The sequence below is a fragment of the Cavia porcellus genome, unplaced genomic scaffold, assembly GCF_034190915.1.
Source record: "Cavia porcellus strain 051 isolate PalLab524CR breed Dunkin Hartley unplaced genomic scaffold, mCavPor4.1 scaffold_24, whole genome shotgun sequence".
Taxonomy (NCBI): domain Eukaryota; kingdom Metazoa; phylum Chordata; class Mammalia; order Rodentia; family Caviidae; genus Cavia; species Cavia porcellus.
The window spans coordinates 55,526,717-55,554,003 of NW_026947507.1; the positions used below are offsets into that span (position 1 = coordinate 55,526,717).

The window sequence follows — 27,287 nt, forward strand, 5'->3', positions numbered from 1 at the left end:
ACTGCAGATCTGGACGACATAAAAGAACATCTTATAAACTTGAGATTGCTGCTGAGAAATAATCAGGATGAAACGTCAGTGAAAATGGAGAGCTTGAAAAAGAAATGATTGCAACACTGAAGGTGGGTTTTGAAGTATTTTTGCAAACCTCAGTGTATCTGGGTTTCATGAGTCTAGAAGAAAGGACATAAACCCAAGATAGGAAAACGCACAGGCTACTGAACTACTCAAGAGATGCCTGACAAAATCACCCATCACCAATGTAGATGCTAACTGGAGATTTAAAACAATTAATCCTGATGGTCTGAACTCCCAGAATTATAATTACCTGAAAATGCTGAAACTTTCGTGGGTAAGCAAGTCATAGAATGATCGTAGATTTTTATACAAGTATGATAACAATGATAACAAAAAGCTACAGCTATACTGAACATGAACAAGTAAATTTAGAGAAAGAAACTCTATAGCAGTTATGTGAATTCTGAAAAAAGTTACTCTGTACTGTGTTGTTAAGGATGTGTGATCAACTGGAGCAACCAGAGAAAATCAACTGTGAGCCCATAAAAATACAGAAGGCTAAAAGCCATCGAGGCAAATTCAAAACCTTTACTATTGACTTTAATTCCCCTTTGTTAGTCATTGGCAAATCAAAAGATGAGAGAAACACAGTGAGGCAGCTTGACTCGAGCTCTTTTCACAGGGCAAAAACCCCTCATTGATGCTCTTCCTCCTTATACCTGTGGCTAAAGGGAACTCAACAACTTTTTAATCTGTGACACTGAGATGCTTTTGGTATATTGTTCTGGTTTTTAAAACATAAAAGAACAGAAATTTTTAGAGTAAAGATGAGCAAATATTTTTAAAGATGAGCAAAAAATTTTCTCATAGATTTAAATTCCTCATTATATCACAATAAAAGGTAAAATCTTATATTTTACTTGGAAAAGTGATGGCTGTGGGAAGAAATAAATCTCTATAACCACATATTTCTTGGCTCTGCAGCCACCCCAACATCCCTTCCAGAGAGTAATGAGGACTGAAAGTCCTGACATTTGTAGGGGAGCCCCAGATTGGTGAGATGCAGACCGGATGAGCCCTTGGCAGGGGCTCAGCAGTGGATTGTAGCACATAGCCCTTGCCAGTAAGGCAAAGGCTTGCAGTGTTTCAGAGCAAGCAATACCCTTGGTTGTGTGGATTTTGCTCTTTAAAAATGTGCAAGAATTTCCGTGATAAAATAGAAGGTTGTTCCCTTGGAAGAAGTGCCTTTGTTTTCAGGTGTTCTGCCTTTTCCCCCACAATGGACTTTGAGCCTGCAGATAAATGTGCAGGGAATGCAGGTCTGTCCTTAAGCTACAGTTTGGAAGAAGCTTGGTGGTGTCTGGGAGACGCCCTCACAACTTCAGGGAAAATCAACATTCATACAGGAAGTTTTCCAGAAATGACAGGCAACTAAACAAGCACATGAGAACAAAACAGTGGAAAAAAGTAATGTAGATGAAAATATATTGTCCCAAGAAGGGAAGAAAATTTTCCAAGTATGTTTTGAGCTATAAAGGACTTAATAAAAACACAAAATCAATAAAACACCAGGTCACAGACAAAGCACTAAACAACAATAAAATGAAAGGAGAAATTTCAGAGCTAGTAAAACAAATCAAGTTCAGAACATCAACATTTATGGCTCCAATAAATAAATTAGAAACAAGGAAAGAGAGAGAGACTACGATATTGAATTTCTGTCCTAGGGGAAAGACTTGAGATAATAAATTCAATGAAGAAAAATAAATAAAGAGATTTAAAAATCACTGAAGATGAGCAATTTGGTGGCCAAAGATGATCTAATATGAGAACAACTGTTATCCTTGCAAGAGAGAATCTTCAGTGGGAGCAAAAAGTTATTGAGGTACAAAATGAAGAGATAGCTCTCAAATTTGGACAGATATTAAGACAGATATGTCTTAGTTACTTTTTCTTGTTGCTGAGACAAAATTCCTGACATCCAAGGTTAAAGGAAGAAAGGTTTATTTCACTTCACAGTTTGTAGAGGTTTCAGTCTATACCTGGATGACTCCAGGGCAGGGTAACATGGCAGGGGGGCATTACAGAGGAGGAACAGTCCATGGCAGGCAGAAGAAACAAAAGCAAGCAAGTGACAACACAAGCCTTTATCTGTCTCTTACATCTTGTCTGTTACTGGGGGGGCAGCATCCATGCCCTGAGTCCTAGCATTGCAACATGAATCAATTCCGGTGTCACACACCCTAGATTCAGCCACCTCTGAAAAGCCCAATCTATGACTTCATGAAGCTTTGGGGGGACATTTAGACACAAGCCATAGCATTATCCTAGGTAAATCATTAGCTTATTAAAAAGAGAGACTTATTTAGACATCCAAGCAAGAAAAATTCCTGTCTGCTGCAATGAATGGGAAGCAGGAAACCATAAATATCACAGAGTTTTCCATAACAGCTTTCAATACCATCTGGAAGGTTTTTAAAATTCTGAGGGAAACAAGATGATCCAAGGGTGTTTATCCAGCCAAGTTATCATTTATAGTGACGGCAGGTCTTGGCAGTGACTCTGGGACAAGAAAGAACCCCAAGACTGCGGCCCCAGTGATGCTTCCTTCAGTTGCTCAGTGATGAGGTTGCAGTTTTCAGTAAATGAGTCACATAAAGAAGGAGCCAGGAATAGACACAGTGAGCAGCGAGCATAGAAGGCAAAATCCAGCACCACCCGGCGTCTCGTTGCCCATCTGATGAGCTTGCCATGTCCGCTTCCCTTTGCGCGTGGGCCGCAGGCTGAACGTGATCAGCTCCTCCTGCCCCTGCAGCTCCCTGTGCCCATCCGCTTTCTGTTACTGGAGCAAACACCCAGGATAAAAATGTCTATTCCGCTCAGGGCTGTGAAGGTTTTCTCCCACAGCCAGGTGCTCTTCTGCTTAGGTTCTGTTCTGGGGCTGGGACTGAGCGGTGGCGGAAGCTGCTCATCTCAATGGCCCAGAAGCATCAGGTGGAGAGGAGGAGCCAATGACCTCTTCAAGGGCGCGCACCCCCGGGGCCTCACACCTCCCTGTCCCCGCTACTTCAAAGCTCCACCGCAGGCTGGAGAGCAAGCCGTTAGCAGGGGGTCCTGGGGAGCAGGTAGTTAAACGTGTAAGACACTCATCACTTTGACTTTGCGTTACTCCAAAGGGCACCTAACTGGCGGGGCCTGCCCTAGAGGGTGCTTTAGAGACTGTGAGGTTTCAGAGAGGCCTTCTGCGAGGAGCCCAGAGGAGTCAACAGACTGCGATGGACGATTCGCTCCGGAGAGGAGAGCCAAGGACTGGCCATCAGCTGGAGAGAACGAGGGGACCGGAGTGCCCAGGCACTGTGGCCGGTGAGTCCTGTGGGGCATCGCATGTGCTGAGGGGAGGCCACGCCGCACGCGAGGCGGGAACTGGGCAGCTGCCCTGGACCCGGCTTGGGAGAGCCGGGTGGAGGCCAGGAAGCCGCGCCTGGACGCTGACCCGCGGTGCGCGGGAGGAGAGGTGCTCGGGCTGCTTTGCGCTGCTGCAAAGCGTTAATTCATTATAGCAGTAAAGACAATAATAAAACAGGCTCTTAGGGAGAGCATGAAGGCGAAACATCACCTGGAAAACTGTGTTTAAAAATATAACAGCAGTACGGTAAAAGGTGAGAGAGAAAAAGCACGGAACTTACTGGAATGTAGTTGGAGCTCACAGGAGGAAAATAACAAAAATCTTTCTTTGGAAGCCAGGAATATTCAAAGCTGTCTGTAATCAGAAATCTTGACTAAACATGGTAACTCTATATTTTTAAAATTTCTGTAACGTAATCCCTAAAGTAAGCAGATTTTTTTGGAAGTGTGTCCTTCTATGGTTCCCAGGACATAAAGGATCATGTATATTGGTTTTTAAATCACATTAATCTACATAGATAGATCTGGAATGAGTGAATACAGTAGTTTCTGAAGGTGCTTTCAACAGTGGACAGCATGTAAGTTTTAGTTCTGTTTTTCTTGATATTTTTGAATAAGTATATATTAGTTTCTATAATATAAACATTATAAAATTAAATGCATTAAATATAATGAAAATGAAGTTAGAGGAAGAAAATAGCCCAGGAAATGTTCTTATTAATCCCATGTTACAGATGGAAACAGGATTATTAAGATTAAGTTATATTGCTAATAAGTGGACAAGAGATCTGACCAAAAAATTAACCTTATGTTATCTGTAGACACAAAATATGAAATAAATAAGAGAAATGGACTGATGCTCTTCACATGAGAGAGTGGACCCAGAAAGCTGCTGTGTCCGCTCACAGAGGAACCTGTATGAACATCCAAAATGCTTCTGTGTGTTTTAGAAGCTTCTAAAGGCAGCACTTCTGACTAGGATATTGGCCAAGTTTAAGTCCAAACCTTTTTACCAAACTTTTCATTATTATTCCAATGGATTGTTTTTCCATGAGAGTTGTACAAAATACTACACCAAACAAATATTTGAAGAATTTGGAAACAAATAGATGAAGAATTTGTTTAACTTTTAGCTGGACATATTTTTGCTCTGTTTGTTTTTGATGCTACAACACCAAATCAGATTCGTGTCTGCCCTCCCTGTTGCATCCACTAATTCATCCAGTTCCTAAGAATGTTGCCATGTTGTGCTAAAGACTGCAAATACTGTGGTGCGTAAATCCAACAACCCTGCTCTCCTAGGGTTTTTTTTTTTATTTAAAGAGAAAAAAAAACAGAAAAAAGGGTAGAAATAATACATAATTTCAGAAAAATAAACAGTAAGAACAGTAGTTGATAAGTTACATATTGTCATCTTAGAAATAGCTGTTCAAGTTATGAAAGTAAAGCATACAAAGTGATACTCAAATAGTGGCACTGCCAACAGTTCTGCTCAATGATCCAACAAAAACTTAGTAATATGGTTACCAGTCCTACACACTTTTTTTTTTTATCTTAAAGAGGGTAAGATTAACCATGTCAAAACAGAACAAAAAATTTCATAAAGAAACAATTTAAAGAAACACAGATTTCAAAGCAAGTCCACTGGAGATCTTCACGGTCTATCTTATTGTCTCTAGCTTTCTTCCAAATAGTTGTCCCCATCTTCACACACATTGAATATATACAGAACATTATAGAACTAATCAAATCATTACAGGATGATGAAGGTTTTTTAGGTCTTCAAGACCTGACTTTGGGGAAGTCAATAATGACTATTATAATGTTTCTTATTCTCTTCAAAGTAGCTGTCTTATCTTTATGTATGCTGAAATTGAACAAAAGAGACTAGAATAATATCACTCTGAACAGTGAATAACAGTATTGCTAGATTTTATATCATAATGCTACAGAATTAGCATTGGGTTCTATTGTCACTTCTTCAGGGTATCTATTCATTACATCGTGTATTATATAATCTGTTCCTGTGAATAGTTTAGAAATCCTTCGCGTGTGTGAATCTCTACATGCATATCTATCCTTTCTGTATTTTAGGGAAAAACAGATCAAAACAAGGCAACAAAACAAATTCCTAGAAAAACATGAAATGAAAAACACATATAAGACCACAATATTAGGTAATCTACAGTAGTTACTATGCTTTCTCTTGTTATTTTCAATAGAATTGTCCACATTATGAGGCATTATATAGTTAAGCATAGCATTACATAGCTAGTTTTATAAAAACACAACTTTGAAGACATTGTAGGACTTGAAAACAGTTAATAATCAAAACTGGAATGGATATCTTTTACATCTTGTCATCTTCAGAGTAGTTGCCTCTACTCTTAGACTTGATACTATAAAGCATACCAAATTTGAATAAAATCATTCAAGGCAAAATAGTGGTCTAACAAAACAGCTTCAAATAAGATCAGTCATAGTAAGACAATGTAAGTAATACAGGGTTTCAGTTTAAGTTAATGGGAAATTAAGGATAGTTACTGTGGTATAACCTGTTATTTTTGGGTTAGCTCTCTGAGCCCTCAAATCTCATATGAGTAGACAGACCAGAACAAAATATAATCAAACCAAACAGAGTGATAAGACTACTGTGGCTTTTAAATTCTGATACACTTTTGACAATGTCCACTGCCTTCCTTTTTTAGGCAGTTTCTCATCTTTCCCCTTCTTAGGATGCTTTGTATATTTTGGGTCCCACTAGCTCCTATAGTTTTTAGATTAGGGGGTCAACCTGTTATCTATCTGAGTGTTGCTGAACCTTTTTACCCCTGAGCTTAATCTTGAGCTGTAATCCTTTACTTACTAAAGCCACAAAGGTTTTCCTTAATTCTACACTGCACAAAAATGTCATAACTTTCCAGCCTATCTGTGGCTGCTGGACGAGTTGTCCCTATTTCTTTCTGGTTTCCTGCCACATATAGCATTGTTTTTTCATCTTTTACTCTCAGTTTATTAACCCTCTTTCAAGTTGAGTGTATTTCCTATTCAGAGCATCTCGATGGATCCTCCTAATCTACTCTGCCTGTGTTTCTTTTTTGTTAGTGTATCAAGGCTATCTATATTAAATATTATAGCTTACCGTCCCTGCCTCATCTCTGCTATTGTATTCTTCTGCTATTATTTGTCCACTTTACTCCTTTATTCCACTGTCTACCCCATTCATTGAGGCCTCTTTGCCACTGTTGCTGGAATCCTGGTATTTTTTTCCCTCTTTCTCTCTGGAAAGTCTGTCAGTATTTTTTATAGGGTTGGGTTGGTGGCCATGAACTCCCGCAGTTCCTCCTTGTCTAGGAAATATCTTGTTTCTCCATTAATTTTGAGAGAGAGAGTTTTTCAGGGTACATCAGTTTTGGTTGGAAGTTATTTTCTTTCAGGACTTGGACTATTTCCCCTCACGCTCTTCTCAATTTGAGAGTTGGTATTGATAATCTGTTGTTATTTTTGTGATTTGTCCTTTGTAGGTGATCTGCTTCTTTTCTCTGGCTACTTTTAATATTCTGTTCTCATGTTGGATTTCTGGGATCTTGATTATTATATGTCTGGGTGTTAATCTGTTGTGGTTGTAGGTGGCTGGAGTTCTGTATGCCTCATTTATCTGGATATCAGTTCTTTTTCCTATGCTTGGGAAGTTTTCCTTAATTATATCTATGAATAGTCTCTGTAGTTCATTTGTGGTTACTCCTGCTTCTTTGTTCACATTTTTTATTTTTAAGTTATAAATCCTCTTGTCGTTTTCTAGCCTTTGAATTGTTTCTTCCTGGTTCCTTGTTATTTTTAAGAGATCTTTTCTTTTTTAAAATTTTATTTAAAAGGAAAAAGAGAAAAAACAAAACAAAACAAAGCACTGTAAGGGTACAAGTAATACAGAACTACAAAAAAAAAAACAGTAAGAAATCACTAGTTAATAGATTACACATTATCATCTTAGAAATAGTTGCTCAACTCACAGTATCAAAGCCTAAAAGTGGATATTCAAACAGTGAGACTGCAAACAGTTGTGTTCAATGATCCAACCAAAAATATTAGTATGGTCAGCTATTTAACACCCCTAAACACACTTGCAGTTGTATCCTTTAGAGCACTTTTTTCCTTCTCTTTTTTATAACAAAATTTACATATTTTGGGTTTTATTACTCCTTAGTTCTTATTACTTTTTTTTTGGAAGAGAACAAAGTCAAATATGGCAAAACAAAGCTGTCAGTCAAAACCAAAGATAGACATAGTACATGATGTAAAAATAGAGTACAAGGTTATCAACAATGGTTACCATAATGCCTCTTGCTTCCTTAAAAAGGAATTGTCTATCTCATTAGGAATTATAAAGTTGAACAAAACAGTAGAGAACAAGACCAATAACACTTAAACATTGTAAACATTACAGGACTTCCAAAGGAGGTAATAGTCAAACCAGATTGGGCATCTTAGTGAATCTTATTGCCTTCAAAGTAGTTGCCTATACCCTCAAACTTGATACTATCATACATAATGGAACATAGTCTAATCAGTCAAAACAAGATAGTGGGAGTATTACAGGACTTCAAATCAAGTTAATAGGAAATAAAAAAAAGTTACTATTATATATCCTGCTAATTTTTAAAATTTTCCCCATTAATTAAAAAACCATAAAAAATAACTAAATAATTCTTTTAATGAATAAGGGCGAGATTGAGATAAAAGAGGACATAACAACATAACAATACACGTCAAAGCATGACAGTTTCAGCAACCTAGTGCTTCACCACCAAATAACCCAACTTAATAGCAGTTAAAGTGTCTGTCTTTTTCCTTGAAATATTTGAATATAACTTCATATACTATAGCTTCAAATATTTCCATATCAAGAAGCCCAGAATAAAGCCATTCCAATTAATAAGTGAAAACTTTATAAGGCTTCAAGGCCACATAATGGGGAATCATGATTACCACATACTTTTATATATTTGAATCATTACTTACATTAGGGAAACTATTTGGTATTCACACATGCGAGATTGATTTACTTCACTTATGAGTATAGTCTCAAGCTGTGCCCATTTATTTATCAATATCTCAATGTGACCCTTCTTTATAGCTGAGTAATACTCCATTGTATAGAAATACCACAACTTTTTTATCCATTCCTCAGTTGATGGACACCTGGGTTGTTTCCAAGCTCTGGCGATTATAAATTGTGCTGCTATAAACATAGGTGCACATAAATCACTGTGGTATGATGCTTTCAGTTCTTCTGGGAATATGCCTAGAAGTGGAATAGCTGGAACAAATGGGACTTCCAATCCCAGCTATTTGAGAAATCTCCAGACTGACCTCCACAATGGTTGTACCAGTCTACACTCCCACCAACAGTGTAGGAGAGTTCCTTTTTCCCCACAGCCTCTCCAGCATTTGTTGTTGTTGGTTTTCTTGATCCTAGCCATTCTTTCAGGAGTGAGATGGTATCTCAGTGTGGTTTTAATTTGCATTTCTCTAATGACCAATGATGATGAACATTTTTTCATGTATTTATTTGTATTTCTTCATCTGAGAAGTGCGTATTCATCTCAGATGCCCATTTTTGCATTGGATCTTTGAATTTTGGGGGTCTGAGTTTTTTTAATTGTTTATATGTTTTAGACAAGAGTCCCTTGTCTGAGAGGGAGTTCACTAAAATCTTTTCCCAGTTTTTGGGTTTTCTTTTCACAATGCTGGAGATTTCTTTTGACATGCAGAAACTTTTTAATAAGAAGTGGTCCCAGTTATTGATTCTTGGAAGTATTTCCTGTGTGGTTTGAGTCCTGTTCATGAATTCTCTACCTACCCCTATGTCTTCAAGGTTTCTACCCAATTTGTCTTCCAATAGATTTAGTGTTTCTGTTTTAATATTCAAATCTTTGACCCATTTAGATTTTAATTTAGTACATGTTGATAGGTATGGGTCTAGTTTTAGTTTTCGGCAAATGGAGAGCCAGTTTTTCCAGCACCATTTATTAAAGAGACTGTCGTTGTTCCAGTGAACCTGCTTGGCTCCTTTATCAAAGATAAGGTGGTTGAGTGTGTTTGTAGTTCTGGTTGTATCTTCTAATCTATTCCATTTATCTTTGTCTCTGTTTTGATTCCAGTATCATGTTGATTTTACTACTGTTGCTTTGTAGTATAACTTCAAGTCAGGGAATGTGATGCCTCCTGCCTTGCCTTTGCTGCTTAGAATTGCCTTTGCTATTCTAGATCTCTTCTGGTTCCAGATGAATTTTATGAGTGATTTCTCTAGATTTATAAGGTATGTTGATGTATTTTTATTGGGATTGCATTGAATCTGTATAGCAGTTTTGGGAGAATGGCCATTTTCACAATGTTTGTTCTTCCTACCCATGAGCAAGGGATGTCTTTCAATTTCTTTTTTCAGGGTATTATAATTTTCCCTGTATAGGTCTTTCACTTCTTTCATAAGAGTAATTCCTAAATATTTCATTTTTTTGCTTGCTAGTGTGAAGAGTGTGGTTTCTCTTATTTCCCTCTCTATGATTTTGTTGTTTGTGTATAGGAATGCTATTGATTTCTGAGTATTGATTTTGTATCCAGCTACATTACTGAATTGATTTATTATATCTAGGAGTCTTTCAATGGAGTTTAGGGGGTCTTCTATGTAGAGTATCATGTCATCTGCAAACAATGATAATTTAACTTCTTCTTTTCCTATCTTTATCCCTTTTATATGTCTCTCTTGTCTAATTGGTCTGGCTAGTACTTCCAGTACTATATTAAATAGGAGTGGTGATAAAGGACATCCTTGTCTTGTGCCTGATTTTAAAGTAAAGGCTTTCAATTTTTGGCCATTTAGTATGATGCTGGCTGTTGGTTTGTCATAAATGGCCTTTATTATATTGAGGTAAAGACCACCTATTCCAATTTTCTGTAAGGTTCTTATCATGAATGAATGTTGGATCTTATCGAAGGCTTTTTCTGCATCTATAGAAATGATCATGTGATTCTTACTTTTGGCTTTATTGATATGGTGGATTGCATTTATTGACTTATGTATATTGAACTATCCTTGCATGCCCGGAATGGATCTCACTTGGTCATGGTGTATAATCTTCTTGATGATTTGCTGCATCCTATTTGCCAATATTTTATGGAGGATTTTTGCATCTGTGTTCATTAGGGAGATCGGTCTATAGTTCTCTTTTTTAGTTGGTTCTTTCTCAGGTTTGGGTACTAGGGTAATATTTGCTTCCAGGAATGACTTAGGAAGGATTGCTTCCCTTTCAATTTCATTGAATAGTTTGAGGAGTGTCGGCATTAGGTCTTCTTTGTATTTCTTGTAGAATTCTGCAGTGAATCCATCTGGGCCTGGGCTCTTCTTTGTAGGTAAGGACTTAATTACATTTTCAATTTCATTAACAGAGATTGGGTTATTCAGCAGTTTTACATCCTCTTGATCTAGCTTTGGTACTTCATATGTTTCTAAGAATCTGTCTATTTCTTCTGTGTTATCAAACCTTTGAGAATAGAGGTTTTTGAAATCAGTGTTGATGATCTTCTGTATTTCTGTAGAGTCTGTAGTGATTTCACCTTTTTCATTTCTTATTGCATGAATTTGAGCTTTTTCTTCCCTTTTTTTAAATGAGGTTGGCTAGGGGCTTATCAATTTTATTTATTCTTTCAAAGAACCTACTCTTTGATTCGTTGGTTCTTTGGTTTTCTCAGTCTCTATTGCATTGATTTCTGATCTGATCTTTATAATTTCTTGTCTTCTTTTGGCTTTGGCCTTGACTTGCTCTTCTTTTTCTAGCTGTTTGAGGTGTAGCATCAGGTTATTTATTTGTATCCGTTCTGTTTTCCTGATGTGGGAACTCAGTGCAATAAATTTTCCTCTGAGGACAGCTTTCATTGCATCCCACAGATTCCGGTAAGTTGTATCTGCATTTTCATTTTCTTTTAGGTATTTTTTAACATCTTCTTTAATTTCTTCTGTGACCCACTGATTACTCAAGAGTGTTTTATTCAGTTTCCATGTATTTGTGGGATTTTTGCAGTGTCTTTTATCATTAATTTCTAATTTCAGAGCGCTATGATCCAATAACATGCAGGGATGATTTCAACTCTTTTGCATTTGTTTAAATATGTTCTGTGAGCTAATATATGGTCTATTTTTGAGAATAATTCATGTACTGCTGAGAAGAATGTGTATTCTGATGTTGTTGGGTGGAACATTCTGTATATGTCTATCAAATCCATTTGTTCGCAGGTGTGACTCAGTTCTGTTATTTCTTTGCTCATTTTCTGTCTGGTTGATGTGTCCCTTGGTGTCAATGGCATATTAAGGTCTCATGTTACAATTGTGTTACTGATAATTTGAGTTTTCATTTCTGTTAATAGTTGTTTTATATACCTGGGTTCTCTGGAGTTTGGTGTATATATATTTATCTCTTCCTCTTGGAGTTTTCCCCTAACGAGTATGTAGTGACCTTCTTTGTCCTTTGTGATCATTGTTGGTTCAAATTTCACGTTGTCTGCAAACAGAATGGCTACTCCTGCTTTTTTTGGATTCCTGCTGCATGAAGTATTGTTTTCCTTCCTTTGACTTTCAGTTTGTGAGTATCCTTCTGGGTTAGATGGGTTTCCTGTAAACAGCATATGGTTGGATTTTGTTTCTTGATCCATTCTGCTAGTCTGTTTCTTTTGATTGGTGCATTGAGACCATTTACATTAACAGTTGTAACTGTTAATTGCTGGTTTATTGTTGACATGTTATCTCTCTGCTGTTGCCTCTTTTTTTTTTTTTTTTTGGTCTTTTTCATTTTTACCGGTACCAGGGATCGAACTCACGACTGCCTGCTTGCAAGGCAGGTGCTTATACCGCTGAGCTAAATCCCCAACCCCCTGCTGTTGCCTCTTTATCTTTCTCTTCTGTTTAATTATTTGCTTTGCTTAGTGTTTTTTTTCCTTTGTGTATCTAAAGTGTCTTTCAATATTTTTTGCAGGGTTGGCTTGGTGTTCATGAAGTTCTTCAGCTGTTCTTTGTCATGGAAGTATCATATTTCACCATCAATTTTGAATGATAGTTTTGCAGGGTACATCAGTCTAGGTTGGAAATCATTTTGCTTTAGGATCTAGAATAATTCACTCCATACACTTCTTGACTTTATTGTTTCTGCTGAGAAGTCAGCTGTGATTCTGATAGGTTTTCCTTTATAAGTGATCTGTCTTTTCTCTCTGACAGCTTTTAATAATCTATTCTTGTGTTGGATTTTTGGGATGGCGATTATTATATGTTTGGGTGTAGTTTTATTTTGGTTATGACTATTTGGAGTTCTATATTCTTCACTGATCCAGAGGTCAGTTTCTGACCTCATGCTTGGGAAATTTTCAGCTATTACTTTTTAAAATATCTTCTTGACATCCTTTATGTTGTCCCCTTCTTTTTCATTAATCCCTATCAACCTTATGTTATTTTTCTTTGCATCATCTTGCAGTTGTTGAATTGTTATTTCCTGATTCCTTGTTATTTTTAAAAGATCTTTCCTTTCCTGTTCACTAGCTGCAAGCCTGTCTTCAAGGTCTGAAATTCTATCTTCACTTTCATTGAGGCAGTTTTTACAACTTTCAGTGGAGTTTTTTATTTCCTGTATATATCTGTGCATCTGCATTATGTATTCTGTTTGTTTCTTATATTGCTCATCTAGGGATTCTATCTTTTTGTTTAGTTCCTCCAATTTTTTAAACTGTGTTTTCTTTAGATATATTCAGAATCTCTTTCATTTCTTTTATCATTTCTTCTTTTACCTGGGAGATTATTTCAAGTTTGAACTTCTTTAAAGCTTCTTGGAGTTGCTTGTTAATTTCAGTAGCTATTATGTCCAATATTTGAGGTGAATGGCATATATTTTCTTCTATATACATCACTCCTAGGGTTTCTTGAAATGGGCTGGAGGTTTAGGGTTGTCATTTGTTCTTTTGTTTTGTCATTTTCCTATATTTCTGTGTTTCAAGTGTAATTTGAAAGCTTCCTCAGGGTCTGTTGGAAATCCACTTCTATGTTCTCAGGTCCTGGGACTCTGGCACCCAGTTCCTCCAAGCCACTGAGCCTCTAGATCCAATGGCCCTCTTCTGCCTGTTCAGAACTCTGTAGTTCCAGTTAAGCTGGGCTCCAGGGACACTGTGCACCCACCTGCTTGCTGGAAGCTCCACAGTTCTCCAAGCACAGCCAGAATGGGGAGGTGGATGTAGATGCCTCAAACCCACTTGTGCACTTCACTGCACCCAGAAGTCTGGAGGGTCCTGAACAGTCTAGGCTTGGGGCAGAATGCACTGAGCACTTACCACAGGCTGTGGGGCCTCTGGAACTGGTGATGATTGCCTGCTTGCTGAGATATCCACAGTCCTCCAGACACACGGGGAGGTGGATGCAGGTGCCCCAGATCCGCCCAGCCCTTCCTCTGCACCCAGACAGTGCAGGAGTCCCAAATACGCTGCGCTCCCAGGATAGTGTGTGCCCACATGCTTGCTGGAAACTCCACAGTTCTCCAAGCGCAGCCGGAATCATTAAGAGATATTTTCTTTCACGATCACACATCATAAATCTTTCTTCAAGTTTTGAAAGGCTAGCTTTAGTTTCTGTCAAGGAATTTTGCCAGCTTTCAGTGGAGTTTTTAGTTTCCTGGTAATCTCTTTGGATCTATTTTATGTCTTCTGGGTTTTGTTTATATTCTTCATCAAAGGTTTCTCTTCCTTTTCTGAGTTCCTCCATTCTTCCATCTGTGTTCTCTTGGGAGGGGCTTATCATTTCTTTAATCTTTTTATATCTTGCCTCACTTGGATCAGAAGTACAGTTTTAAATTTATCTATGAGGTCATGAAGGCATTTCTTTATGTCCATGGATGCTGTGTCCGGTGTTGTGTGATTACTGCACTGATTTTCTTCTGTATTTACCTCTCCTGGGCTTATTTTCCCAGGATCAGAGGCTGGAGGGTTTTTTTTTTTTAATTTCTATCTCTTGTCACATTTCTGGTTTCTTTCACACAGGGATGTCCTGGGTGTCTCTGGCCCTCTCCATATTGCTTAGGGTTTCTCTGAAGCATGCTGACTGGGGTTTTGCTGCCCTCCCCAATTTGCTATTATCTGAGGTACAGGCAAGGACACAGGATGGTGTATGCTAGCCTCAAGTCTCCGAGCCAGTTGACCCACAATTTCCTTCAGCGACTTAGGTTGTACCTTGTGGACGTCACAGAGTCATGACCTTTTTGTCCTTGGCTACTGGGTCCTAACCAGAGGTGTAGCTCAGCCCCAGCAGAGCCCACCAGTCTTCTCTACACCAGGGGTGGCAGACTGATGCCTCCGCAGTGCCAGGCTTTGCTCAACTCCAAGATGTTCTCCAGCCAGCAACAGCAGCCACAGGACCCAATGCCCAACACTCACTGGGAATCAATCCAGTTTTTCCTCTTACCTTCACTATACCCTGCACCATGTCCTCCTGCCAAGGGCTCTGGACCCAACAATCCCCATTATCGGCGGCCATGGCTTCAGCTCGACCTTGAATGGCCTGACTCCATGGCGCTCCCAGTACAGTGTGGACTGGTCTGAGTGAGGGCGCAAGGCTCCAGCCCTCTACTTGCCTTTTTCCTTCCTCTGCAGAGGTAGATTCTAGCTTGATGTGGTTTTTCCTCATCTAGATCAGCATCCTGCTTCTTCAGAAAACTGCGCAGTGCCTGGCTTTGGCACCCAGGCACATGGTCCTCTCCATGGTCTTCTCCGGTGTGGGGCCCTGGGACCAATTTCCAGTACTCACGAGAGCCAATAAAGCTCTCCCCATGGCTCCATTCTGGACTGCGCTGCATCTTCCCATCAAAGGCCAGGGACTGATGGACTCCCGTTATTGGCCACGGTGGCTTCAGTGCAACTTTGGATTGTCTGACTCGAGGGCACGCGCAGCACAGTGTAGAACGGGTCTCAATGAGCATGTTGGGCTATAGCCCTCCACCCACGCTTTTCCTTCCTCTTCCTAATTTTATTTTTCTCTTCAGTTTCCTCCTGGCTTAATAAAAACATCCTCCAATTGTCTGCCCCACTCCATGCTATCAAATTCTAGCATCTCTGAGCTGCTTTCTCCATCCAGCCCCCTATCAAGCCGCCATTTTTTCCCCTCCTCTCTCCTAGAGTTTTAATTGTGCTTGAACAGATAAACAACATGAAGGAGCAAACAAACTACATGTAGTTTGGGATTCCTTTTCGTAAGTTTAATAATGGGTGTAAGAAATGGTTATCAAGGGATCTGTATTAGGAAGTTCCACTTAAGCTGAAACCTAAAGCAGGAGAAGTTAGTTGCAAGGAGAAGGAGTGACCTGATTTAGAGTTAAATATATTGGTACAAAGAAATCCCAATGCGCAGAGGTCTTGAGTTTGGAAATGTAGAGAAGTCCATTGTGACCTAAGGCAGATTCCAATGAAAAATAAGAGGTGGAGGAGAATAGGTAGCAATTAAACAGTGCAGAATATTACAGATCACAAACAAGGTAGTGAATCTGGCTGGGAACTCAGTGAAAAGCACCATTGTTGTTTTAATTCACAAGGATGACAAGGTGTGCTCTTGTTTAATGACAAGTCCTGTGCTGTCCACTGAGGAGAAAGCAAAGGGAGTGACGATGGCTGACCTGTGAGGCAGGCAAAGACAGGCACAGACAGTGGACTGAAGATGTGTAAGAGACGTAAAGGTCACAGGACTGGCTTTGGGTTTGATATAAAAGTAGTATCCGGGAGGGTCAAGCATGGCTGCTAGGTTTCTAGACTAGGCATTAGGTGCTGCAAGTTCCGGCAGAGGAAAAAGAATGAATCCAGGGTGAAATATTTTAGAAAGTGTGGTTTGGACATTAAATTTGAGATGTCTTTGAGTCATTAAAGAAGATATTTAACACAGCAACTAGATAAGTGTATCTGCCCTCAGAGGAAATGCCTTGCATGGAGATGTGAGTTTGGGCTTCGGGATGATACTGACATGTATTTTGACTTTGTTTTTGGAAGAGGTCACGAAGAATTGTTATCAACTTTTTAGACAGTAGAATTCAACACTAAAACCCTTTGGCCCAGTGCTTTATTTTTTCAGAGTTGTTAAGTTACTGTTGCAATTTACTGAGGAGACTTGGACTGTCGGATGGTCCTTATGCTTTCTTAGGAATCAGCCCGTTTCTTCTGTGTTATTGAACTCATGGGGATAATTGTTCAAAATTTTCCCTTTTTATCTTTTTAGTGTCCATGGGATCAGTTCCTGACTTCTCTTTTATTCCTGGTATTAGCAATTTGTATCTTTTCCTTCTTTGTTGATTGACTGGAGATTGTTTTTAAAAAAGTCTTTTGGAAAACATGGCTTTTGGCTTCATCAAGTTCCTCTAAGGTTTTCTCTTTTCAGTTTATTGGTCTCTGCTGTAGTTTTTATTATTTATTTTCTTCTGCTCGTTTTAGGTTTATACCACTCTTCCTTTTCCAAATCTAAATATAGAAGTTCGGATAATTAATGGTAGCACTTTCCTTTCTGTCATATATGAATTCACTGTCATGTGTTTCCCTTTACTTACTGTTTTTGGTGCATTCTAAGAGTTTTGATACATTCTGTTTTCATTTAGTCTCAAATGCTTACAAGTTGTTTGAGACTGTACATTAAGCAGTATGTTGTTTCATTTCCAAGTGTCTGGAGATTTTTCAAGTTGTTATTAATTTTCAATTCAATTCCATTTGAGTTAGAATATGCACTATTGTGTTATATGGTTTTAGTTCTTTTAAACTTGTTAAGGAGAGTTTTTCTTGTTTTTATACTTCTTTTTTCCCTGTCTTCTCTGCATTGAATGTTATATATGGTTACATGGTGATTTCTCTTTTATCCTAATAATTGTACTTATTTCTAAATGTTAACCCTCTTTTTCCAATATTCTCAACATATAATTGAAATAATCTGAATCAGTTTTGAAATGCCAACCTGTCAGTTGTGTGCAGTAAAGAGATGCTATAACAAAATATTCCCCAGTAAGAGCACAGAGGACTCCTAACTTTAGAACCTTGTGGATTTCCTCCTGGTGGTGGGATGCAGGAATTGTTTGATTGTCATTTATTACCATTTATTACCCATTTATTATTGCTGCCATTTTGTATCCTTTTTGGTTTTTGTTTTGGATACGCAGATTTTGGTTGGATATTTCTGTCTTCAGAATTTAGGGTGACAGGTCGCTGTGCAATTTGTTTTCTAGTAAGTTCAAGCAAAATAATTTCTATTCAGCTTGTTCATCTTTTTCTGTTTGTAAGAAGCATTTTACTAATAACATTCACAACCAGACTGTCTGCTGCTCAGTGGTCAATATGTAGGGAGCAAGAGGCAGTGGGAAGGATGGGAGGGCCAGGGTCTTGGAAGATGGTGAGGGCATTGATCCCCAAGCTCCATCTTGGGGGTTTAGGGATGCAAGAGGCTTCTCTCTATAGGGTGAGAGAGGTAAAGCAGGACAGATGGGCAAAGCCTTTTGTCTCCTTCTGTGCATAAGACAGTGGAGCTCCAGCTCCTGGGCTGGTCTCTGTAACTCCATGTAGACTACTTTTGTGCAATTAAACCATACAGTGGTTCACCTGCATTGTGCTTGTTAATGTGCAGAACTAAAGACAGAGGTGGAGCATTGCACAGGCTACCTGATGTCCTGGGTTCTGTAAATCTGAAGAAATACACAGCAGTGAAGATCTGGATCTCTTCAGGGGGTTCTCTTTAGCACTTAGTTGGTAGGGTTAAAGGGGAAGACAGAGAAGTCATCAACCCCACAAAGGATCAAGAAGGCAAGATGAGTTACACTTGCCTGGGACAATTTCTGAAGGAGTTGCCTAGCTATGGAACGAAGACGTCCACTTTTTTTTATTTAAAGAAAGATTAAAAAAAAAACAAAAAAGAGGTAGAAATAGTACATACATTCAGAGAAAAAAAAGAGTAAGAAATCACTAGTTGATGTTGTCGTTTTACAAATAGTTGTTCAAGGTACAAAAATGGAACACGTAAAGTGGAAATTCAAACAGAGAGACTGCAAAAAAGTTCTAATCAACTGTCCAACAAAAGCTTAGTAACATGGTTGTCAATCCTATACATTGAAACATACATGCAGTTATCCATATCTTCATTTATGTTTAGATTAAACAAACTAAAGCAGGTTAAAATCATTTTGAACAAAGAATAATAGTATTGCTGGATTTCACTTCATGACACTCCGTGATCAGCGTGGGTACTGTAGTGTCTTCTTTTTAAAACTGAATTTAAAGAAAGACAAAAAAAAAAAAAAAACCAGAAAACGGGTAGTAATAATACATACTTTCAAAGAAAAATAAACAGTAAGAAATCACTAGTTGATGATTACAGATTATCTTCTTACAAATAGTTATTCAAGACACTAAATTGGAGCATATAAAGTGGGGATTTAAACAGTGAGACTGCAACCAGTTCTGTTCAACTATCTAACAAAAACTTAGAAATATGGTTCTCAATCCTTTACACTTAAACATATATGCAGTTACCCATATCTTCAACTATGTTGACTTTCAATAAACCCAAGCAGGCTAATCTCACTCTGAACAAAGAATAACACTGTTGCTGGGTTTCGCATTATGACACACCAGGATCAGCACTGGATATTTTAGTGTCTCCTTTTCTTCAAAGTATCTGCTCATTTCATCAATTGTCATAAGATCAGTTCTCATAAACTGTTCATAGATTCTACACATGCATGGGTCTTAACATCTATTTTTTTTTAATGTTGAAAGTAGCAATTATGCAACAGCGTAAGACAGAACAAAGCCAATCGAGACAATGCTGTGAAATTGGTACAGGATTTCTCAGTAGGATACTGGGATGGTAGTACTAAGTACTATGGTATATCTCTTTAATTTAACAATAGCTATCCAGCCAATTACGTGTTGTTAAATCAAACCAAAAATAGAACATTGTAAAACGAATTGAGAATACTGAATAGAGCGAAAGAAATATAACAAAAAGTGAAAACAACCTATGCCTTCAAACAGAAGATAGAAGAGAATCCCCCAACTTTGCTATACTGCATGTGGTCATCCTCCCAAGAGATGTTGAAATATCTATCCCTAGTAGGTAAGGGGCGAGGGGGCAGGTGGGAGAAGGGTGCTTGATTTTCAGCTCCCGTGGAAGTTGGCTCACAGGTAATGGTTCTCCTCCAGGCCCACACTGCAGGTGCTTATCAAGAGGGCAGGTGAATAAGCTGCCCAAATCCCTCCATAGCCGGAACTCTGGAGCTCTGTTCTCCTCCTGGCCCACGTTGCATACGCTTACTGAGAGGGCGGGTGAATAAGTTGCCTGAATCCCTCCATGGCTGGAACTCTCAGACGTCCACTCTTACCTCTCATGGCTGAAAGCAGAAGTCTTCTTTATCTATAAAATGTGAAGACACAAACATCAGCCAAAGAAGAAAGAAGCCATAAAATTCTAGCAGCCTCACTACTCAGGTGTCAGTGCACGAGGAAAAGCTGGTAGTGGATAATAAGGAGTAGATTGTTCAGAGGTGAAAAAAGCACTCAGAAGACAAGAAATCAAGAAGTGAGAAGAGTAGGAATTTAAAGACCAGGATGAGATAAACTGGCCAGGTGCTGCTGACCAGGTATAAAAGGCCAAGAGAGACTGGTGTGTGGTTGGTTTAGCAAAAGAGAAGTCATAGTTGAGTTCAATAAGGGCAGGCATGGTAGAAAGAAATAGATGGAGTTTGGTATGTGCATGTTAATGGACAGCGGAAGTGGGACGGGAATGAGTGGAGGAATCTGCTGTAAGCGACAAAAGCATCATGGTTGAATTCTGTTTTCAAAGATAAATTTTCAGCAAAGGACACTACCTGTAGCCTTGAAACATACAGAAAATTTGAAAGTGTGTTAAAATCTGTTATTTGTCTCTAACCTAGATGTGAGAAACAGGAATCATAGGATCAGCAAATCAGATAACTTATACTATTAATGTGCTAGTAATAACAGTAAATCATGCCTAGAACTGGAGTAGCTGAATTCTAGGTCTGTGAGAAAAAATTGGGTTGTAAATTTAGAAAGTCTTCTGCAGATAATTAAGAATTTTTCAAAATACAATTGCCCCTTGGTTAGAGGGAAGAGCTTAATTTTGGGAATCATTTTAAAATGACCCCTATACACACCAGGATACTGAAAAGAACTAGTAACCAGGTGTTATTAACTTTAGGATCCACCAGGGAGAAAGCACTGCTCCTTTTGTGGACTCTGTGATTCTTCCCATCCCACTATTCCTGTTTGCATTGGGGAGAATGAGTTCCACATCAGGGTTAGAACCTGCTCTTGAGACTGGAATTTCCTCAGGCGTTCTGAGGATGCAGACTGCATTCAGACGAAGGTGCAGGTCTAATTGCTTTCATGTATGCTTTGTGTAGTGTGCCTGTTGCCCCAGTGTGAGGTTTCTCAATTAAAGTGAAACGGCTTAGTCTGGCAAGTTGAGTTTCCTAAGGATCCTTTGAGGCTTCCCTTCTCAGCATGAGTCTAATGATACATTATGGAACAAAGTCATCATTCATTAACTCCACATCAAATCATTTTGGTTGTTTTTTTAAGCCCAGGAGCTCTGTATGTCCAAACAGAGCCATGTGTGTTTTCCTGAGCTACAGCAGCTTTGTGATACAGGAGGCAGATTTCCAAAAGTCCATACTGCACACATTCCTACTGATACCCAAGGTCAGTGACCGATGTCTGCTGAGAGAGTAGAACACGGCAGAGTGTGCCAGGGCCACGGACGATGTGATCAGCTGCCCTGAGCTGCAGCAGGGCTCCTGAGCCACAGCGTGAGAGCAGAGATGGCAGATAAAGAAGTGAGCAACTGCGGTGAAGATATTCATAATGCTTTCCACTTTTATGCTGAATTTTCCCTTCTTTCTTAACACAGAGCCTTGAGTTTTCTTTATGTCAACACTCAGCCTTGAATTTGAATGGCTCCTTCTTTCTATTTTAACACATATCAGGATAGTTTCTCTGTCTCTGTTATCCCTTAATGACTTTTCCAAAGAGAATTTTTCACAGATAGCTTCTGGTCCTTTCTTGTCTTCCTTTTCTTCCATTCCCTTTACTTTCTTCTTTGCAAGGGCTTTTACTTTTTATTAATGATTATGTAATAGCTTTCCTTTCACTTTCTGCATATGGGAAGGAACTAACACAAGTACTTAGTTCTGAAGAAGTACTAAGAAATAGTTCCTCTTAAAAAATTCCACCTGAAACATAACTCTGAAACAAGCCATGATTAATCAATCCACTGTGGATATCTAGGAGATGGAAGCTCCCACACAGTTCTGAAGAGAGGAGATCCAGGCTTCATCCCCCAGGGAGGCAGAGGCCCCTGGAGGAGGGGGGCTTTGCTGAGTCCAGGATGACTCACCGGATGAAAAGGCAATTTTATTTCAAGGAAGTTGGCCAGGTAGAATATTTTATTTCACTTACCATTTTCCACCTGTGGATTGTCACTGCCAACCTAGATTCTGTGGGATGGGAAAGGTGGTCCCTCCCCATTTGAACCCTTCTCCACTTTTTGTTCACATCTAAGCAGCCATCATGTCTGCACTTACACAAATCTACACCATTGGCAGTTTCAAAACCAAAGAGCAAACAGCTACAATTCAAAGACCAGGTTTGCCTTAAGGGGGAAAATCAGGGGAGTACAAACAAAGACATTCTGGTTTTAGCTGTTTGGCAAGCATTCCCCTCTCATTTGCAGAAAATAAAGAATTAATATTTCATCAATGTCACTTTTGTAATGATAAATTTTAAAGGCTATTAAGCAACCTAGTGATGATTTTTAAATCTAGCTGTAAGTGTGCCTGCCAAAAATAGTTATTTTAATTATGAAAGGAAATAGTTGAAGTAAATGACAAATACCAGCAATGATACAATAGTAGTAATTTCACAATGCAGACAAGTTGTGTGAAAAATAAAAGTAAAATTACTGCTTGTTTTTCCTTTACCATTCCCACCATTTATTTTCTTTTTTACAGAAACAGGTGAGCCAATTTCTCTCCAAATTTTCTTTGGTCTGAATGCCCTTTGGCATTTAGTGACATCACCTCAATATTAAGACATCTATCTGAGTATCCAGAGTGCACTTTTCATCCCGCAAACCTTCACAACTACATTCATAGTTTATTTGTTAAATCATCCAAGATAACTAAAGGATAGAAAACAACTTGTCTCTCCAACTTTATTTTTGTTTATTTGTTTTTATAATTTGCAATGTACAGTGAGGTAGTTGTGAGTTATAATTTTCTATATACAATGTTATAGTTGTGAGTTTGGAAGTTATTTGGTGGAACAATATTGAAATTCATGGAGGTTCTAATGTCCAATCAGAGCCTGGATTAAGACCAGAAATCCTAGCTTCCAGCCAAGAGAGCTGTTTATTATTTCTCTCAAGAAGCATAAATAGACCACATTTACTAAGTAACAGAAAGTAATTACAAAGGAGTAAAGTTATGTGCTTTCCTGAATTGACTCACACTTCCATGATGCTTCCTTGGTACCAGATGCATTTTATATTGTAGTATATCTTTTCCAGTGTCCCACTAACCATAAATATTTCAAACAGAAATGTTAATATAATACTCTTTATATGCCTAAAAACTGTCACAATAAAGGGAGTGCCTGCATGGACAAATATGCAAACCAATAAGAACCGTGGAACAGACCATAGTATTTACATGTGCTATCTTACTTGCAATATTTTTGAGTTTCTCATAACAAATTGCTGAAACTGGCATTTCTTTGTGTCTTTTGACAGATGAAGGTCATAAGAGTTAATGACGAAAATGGTGGAATGACCCTGAAAGCCCCACGACCAGTGAGCCAGTATCCAGCCCTGCATCTGACCGAGTCAAGCTTCATGCATTCTTTTCTGACATCATCCGTTGGGATAATCATGAGTGCTTATGCTCCACAGCTACCGACTTAATAATTGTCCAGGAAACACATATGCCTTTTCTTTTTTACAATTCTAAAAAAGGTGGTGCCATTGGTAGCATCATTTTACAGATTAGGACTAGGATTTAGAAGATTAAGTTTATCTTCAGTCATGTGGGTTGTAAATGCCAAGCAGATTAAAATACAGATCTGGCAACCTTAAAATGAATATACTTAGAAACTAAGTGAGATACCAAATGAATCTCTTTTGAAAATAAACGAACAGTAACAAGGACACCTAATGTGGGTGGTGCTTGTGCTGCATTGTGGTCCCTCATTTCAGCAAGGCGTGCTGGACAGCTCCCGGACCTCTGATTTCGATATGCTAGTGCTGGACAGTTCCAGCCCCTGATTTCAGCACTCAGGTTCTGGACAGCTCTCAGGCCTTGGTTTCAGCACGCCTGAGAGCTGGACAGCTCCCGGACCCCGTGATTTCGACATGCTAGTGCTGGACAGTGCCAGGCCCTGATTTCAACACGCGGGGGCTGGACAACTCCCAGCCCCTGATTTTCAGCGCAGATGTGCTGAACAGCTTCTGGAACTCCGGTTTCAACATAGAAGAGCAGGGCAGTTCCAGGACCCATGATTTCTGCGCTTGCAGGAAGGCCGCCCAGTCCTGTCAAGGGAGTCGCTCTGGCACAAACCAGTGTCTGCTCAGGGGTGCCCGTGTGATCTGTAAGGGGTGGAGGATTAACCCTCTCCCCAGTAAAGAGGGTCAGAAGTAGTGGCTAACAGGTCCTGCTACTTAGTGGGGATAATTCTCATAGTCACTCTCCATGGTTTCTCATGGAGCTCCTGGGGGTGGAGCTAAGGTGTCCAGAACAGGAAACAATTCATGGAACAATCCCTGACGGGTTTTTCTTTCTTTACTCAATCGATTTTTTACTTCCTCACTTCTACTTCCTCCATCACCTCTTACATAACTAATTGTACTTAAGTTCTTAGTGTTTGCTAAATTGGAAGGTCAGACTAAGACTGTGATCTAACAGGAGAGGAAAAATACTTTTACATTTGATGAAATGTTTCATAGAGTTCACTTGAAAGTAGAGACATGATGGGCATTAAAAACAGCTGAAATCAGATGATATGCATCTGTATGTAGATATACACCTAGATGTAAGCATAGATACATAGATAAAGACAGGATGGTACAGATTCACGTGGTCTATTTTTCCTCATTACGAATTCCTATGCTATCTTTATGTTATCATTTGAATCTTAAGTGACCCCAAACACTCATGTGTTAAAGGCTCAGTCCCCAGGGTGACACTATGAGCAAGTGGTAGAAGTTTTAAGCCGCCAGGGGTGGTCCTTAGTTCCCTGGCTGTGCTATTAAAAGAGAGCATGCTACCATCCCTCCTGCTCTGTCCTCACCCTCTTTCCCTTCCTGCCAGGTGGTGAACGCTATTCTTTGTCAGTCTGCACTGCTGCATGCTGCTGCCTCATCACAGCTCTGCGCAAATGGACTGACCAAGCATGGACCACATCCTCCAAAATATGGGGCATACAAATAACTCTTCTTTGTAAGTCAACCATCTCAAGTATTTGTTATAGGCTGGAAAACTGACAAATTACTTTTTAAAGTCCTCTTGATTAAGCTTAAGAATAACATTGTAAGCCAATGTTTCATCAGCCACCACGTAGGTGAAATTAACAATTTTGTGTAAAAATAAATCAGAATAAGCAAGTAAATGCATAATATTTGTTTTTGAATAAAATAAGATGTAGGTCAACTCTGGAGATGAAAGAAATTCTGTGCAACTCCTAGCCACAACTCATCCCCAGATGCATGTGTGCATGCACACTCACACACACTCATACACACACACCACTCATGTTTATAATTTGTGAATGAGGGAAATGGAATAATAGGTTCCTGATGGCAGAGAGTTGGTCTGTCTGCTGCAGTAGGCAGCAAGCATTGCAATGTACCAGTCACAGCAAAGGCATCAGCATGAACACTGACCTTTGTCATTCATTGCAGTTTTCTCACTGCTAAATACTCCTGACCCAGGTGCTCCCAGACACACAAGCACCAGGCTCATTTTCCAGTACCAAAGGGAACTGGGTGAAAAGGGTGCTCTTAATGACAGTTGTCTTCATGCTCTTCTTGGGTGATTTCAAAATTCAAGGTCATGTGTAAGCATGGTTTCACAGATGTAAAAATGTTGAAACTCACTGAAGAACTCACTCACTTTGGATTTCAAAGCTATTTCTTAACAATTTGGGGAAGTTACATGAGACAGGGTTAGTTAGGGAGGCTCATCCAAGTTATTTCCTGCCAAAAACAAACTTGTTCCCAACTGTTTTAAAGAAAAAAAATAATAAATTGAGTCACATTTACCTCCTTGTTGTTCTTACAGAAAAATATTAGAAACAATGTTACAGAAATATATATGGGCTGCATAAGACCCCAGAGGCAATGAACCTGTGGGTTTGTGAGGTCATTTCCTCAGCATGGCTTATGACATAAAGATACTAAAAAGTCTTCCTTATGGGTAAGTATCTGTGTCCTTCAGGAAATTACCTCTTAAAAATTAGTACAAAACAGAAAATGTTGTCCAAACTTTCTTAAAATGAGACCTCAGAAAATTTACATGCTTCATTCTACAAATGATGTAAAAAAACTTCAGCAATGAAAGCAGAGATGGAGGGAGAGTTAGTTTCAATAGTGTTTTGTTTACTGATAGCCTAAGCACATCATTCTGGTCTCATGGGTTTCCACATAAAATATTACGCATTCTACATAAAAACACACTGAGGGCCTCAGCCACAAAACCGGCGCTTCAGGATCCCTCTCACCAGGTCCTTCTTCTCCAAAATAAGGATTCCCAATGTGCTGTTAGAGTTTTCTTTATGCTCTTAGATTAGCAACTGACTGCAGTTAGCACAACCACCTTCTGATTAACCCCTGTGCAGTCAGTGGTCTCTGTGGCATTTCTGTACATGAGTGATTTGTGGCCTGATTATGCCTGTCCTAGTGCCAGAGGGACTTTGTATCCTTTCTCCCCTTTCTCCTGCTTCCTCCCAATCTCTTTCATATTCCCTAATGTCTGACCTTCCATTCATTATTTTTCAGTTTCTCTTATGAGGCAGAACTTGTGGTGCCCACTGCTCTGGTTGATGTCGGGCTGATGACACTTAGCACGATGACTTCCAGCTCCGTCTACTTTCCTGCAGAACACGTGACTATTGTGACTAATAGTCCACTGTGTACATCTATGTCTTATCCTGCCTACTTTACATATTTATATTCATTTTGAACATAAGGAGAACAGGGATGTCCCAGTATGCATTTGTTAAAAACTCTTAGAGATATTGAAAGAAACATGATCACAATGAAGAAAATTAGTCAACATTAATGAAATGTGAGCATATGCTGAGTATTTAGTATGCATTATTATTTAATTTATTTTCTCATTATAAAAGCTGAGTTTGGAGAACCCACATGTGGTTAGCAGATTGCTGATGATTGAGGGTTGGATTCTAATCCTGAGCTTTTAAACTTCAAAACACACCCTTATGGCAAATGTGAAGGTGAGAGGGGAAAGTTCTTAGCAATAAAATGAATGGTTTTGTAGATGACATTTTCTGTGGATTGAAAGTAGCTGGGCACACGACCATAGCTCTAAGCTCTGGTACATTGGCAAAACCTGACAAATGACCCAACTGTGATTGCATACAACAGCAGATGGGGTGTAAACCTAGCAGTTGGCCCAAACCCTGTGTCTCCATCAACATTATCTTTTCTGCTTACATAAAGCTGCCCAATAGAGCAATTTGCTTTCCATTTGCATAGCCATAACCATTCAATTAACACCTGAGCAGGCAGT

The 27,287-nt window shown here is 39.1% G+C and overlaps 1 long non-coding RNA gene across 1 annotated transcript; it reads left to right on the forward strand.

Moving 5' to 3' along the window:
• The first annotated feature begins 2,724 nt into the window (after window positions 1-2,724).
• On the forward strand, window positions 2,725-27,039 carry LOC134472784 (uncharacterized). Its single transcript, XR_010042770.1, has 4 exons — window positions 2,725-3,381; window positions 23,276-24,977; window positions 25,818-25,952; window positions 26,534-27,039. It is a non-coding gene; the product is annotated as an uncharacterized LOC134472784 (long non-coding RNA).
• The last annotated feature ends 248 nt before the right edge of the window (window positions 27,040-27,287 follow it).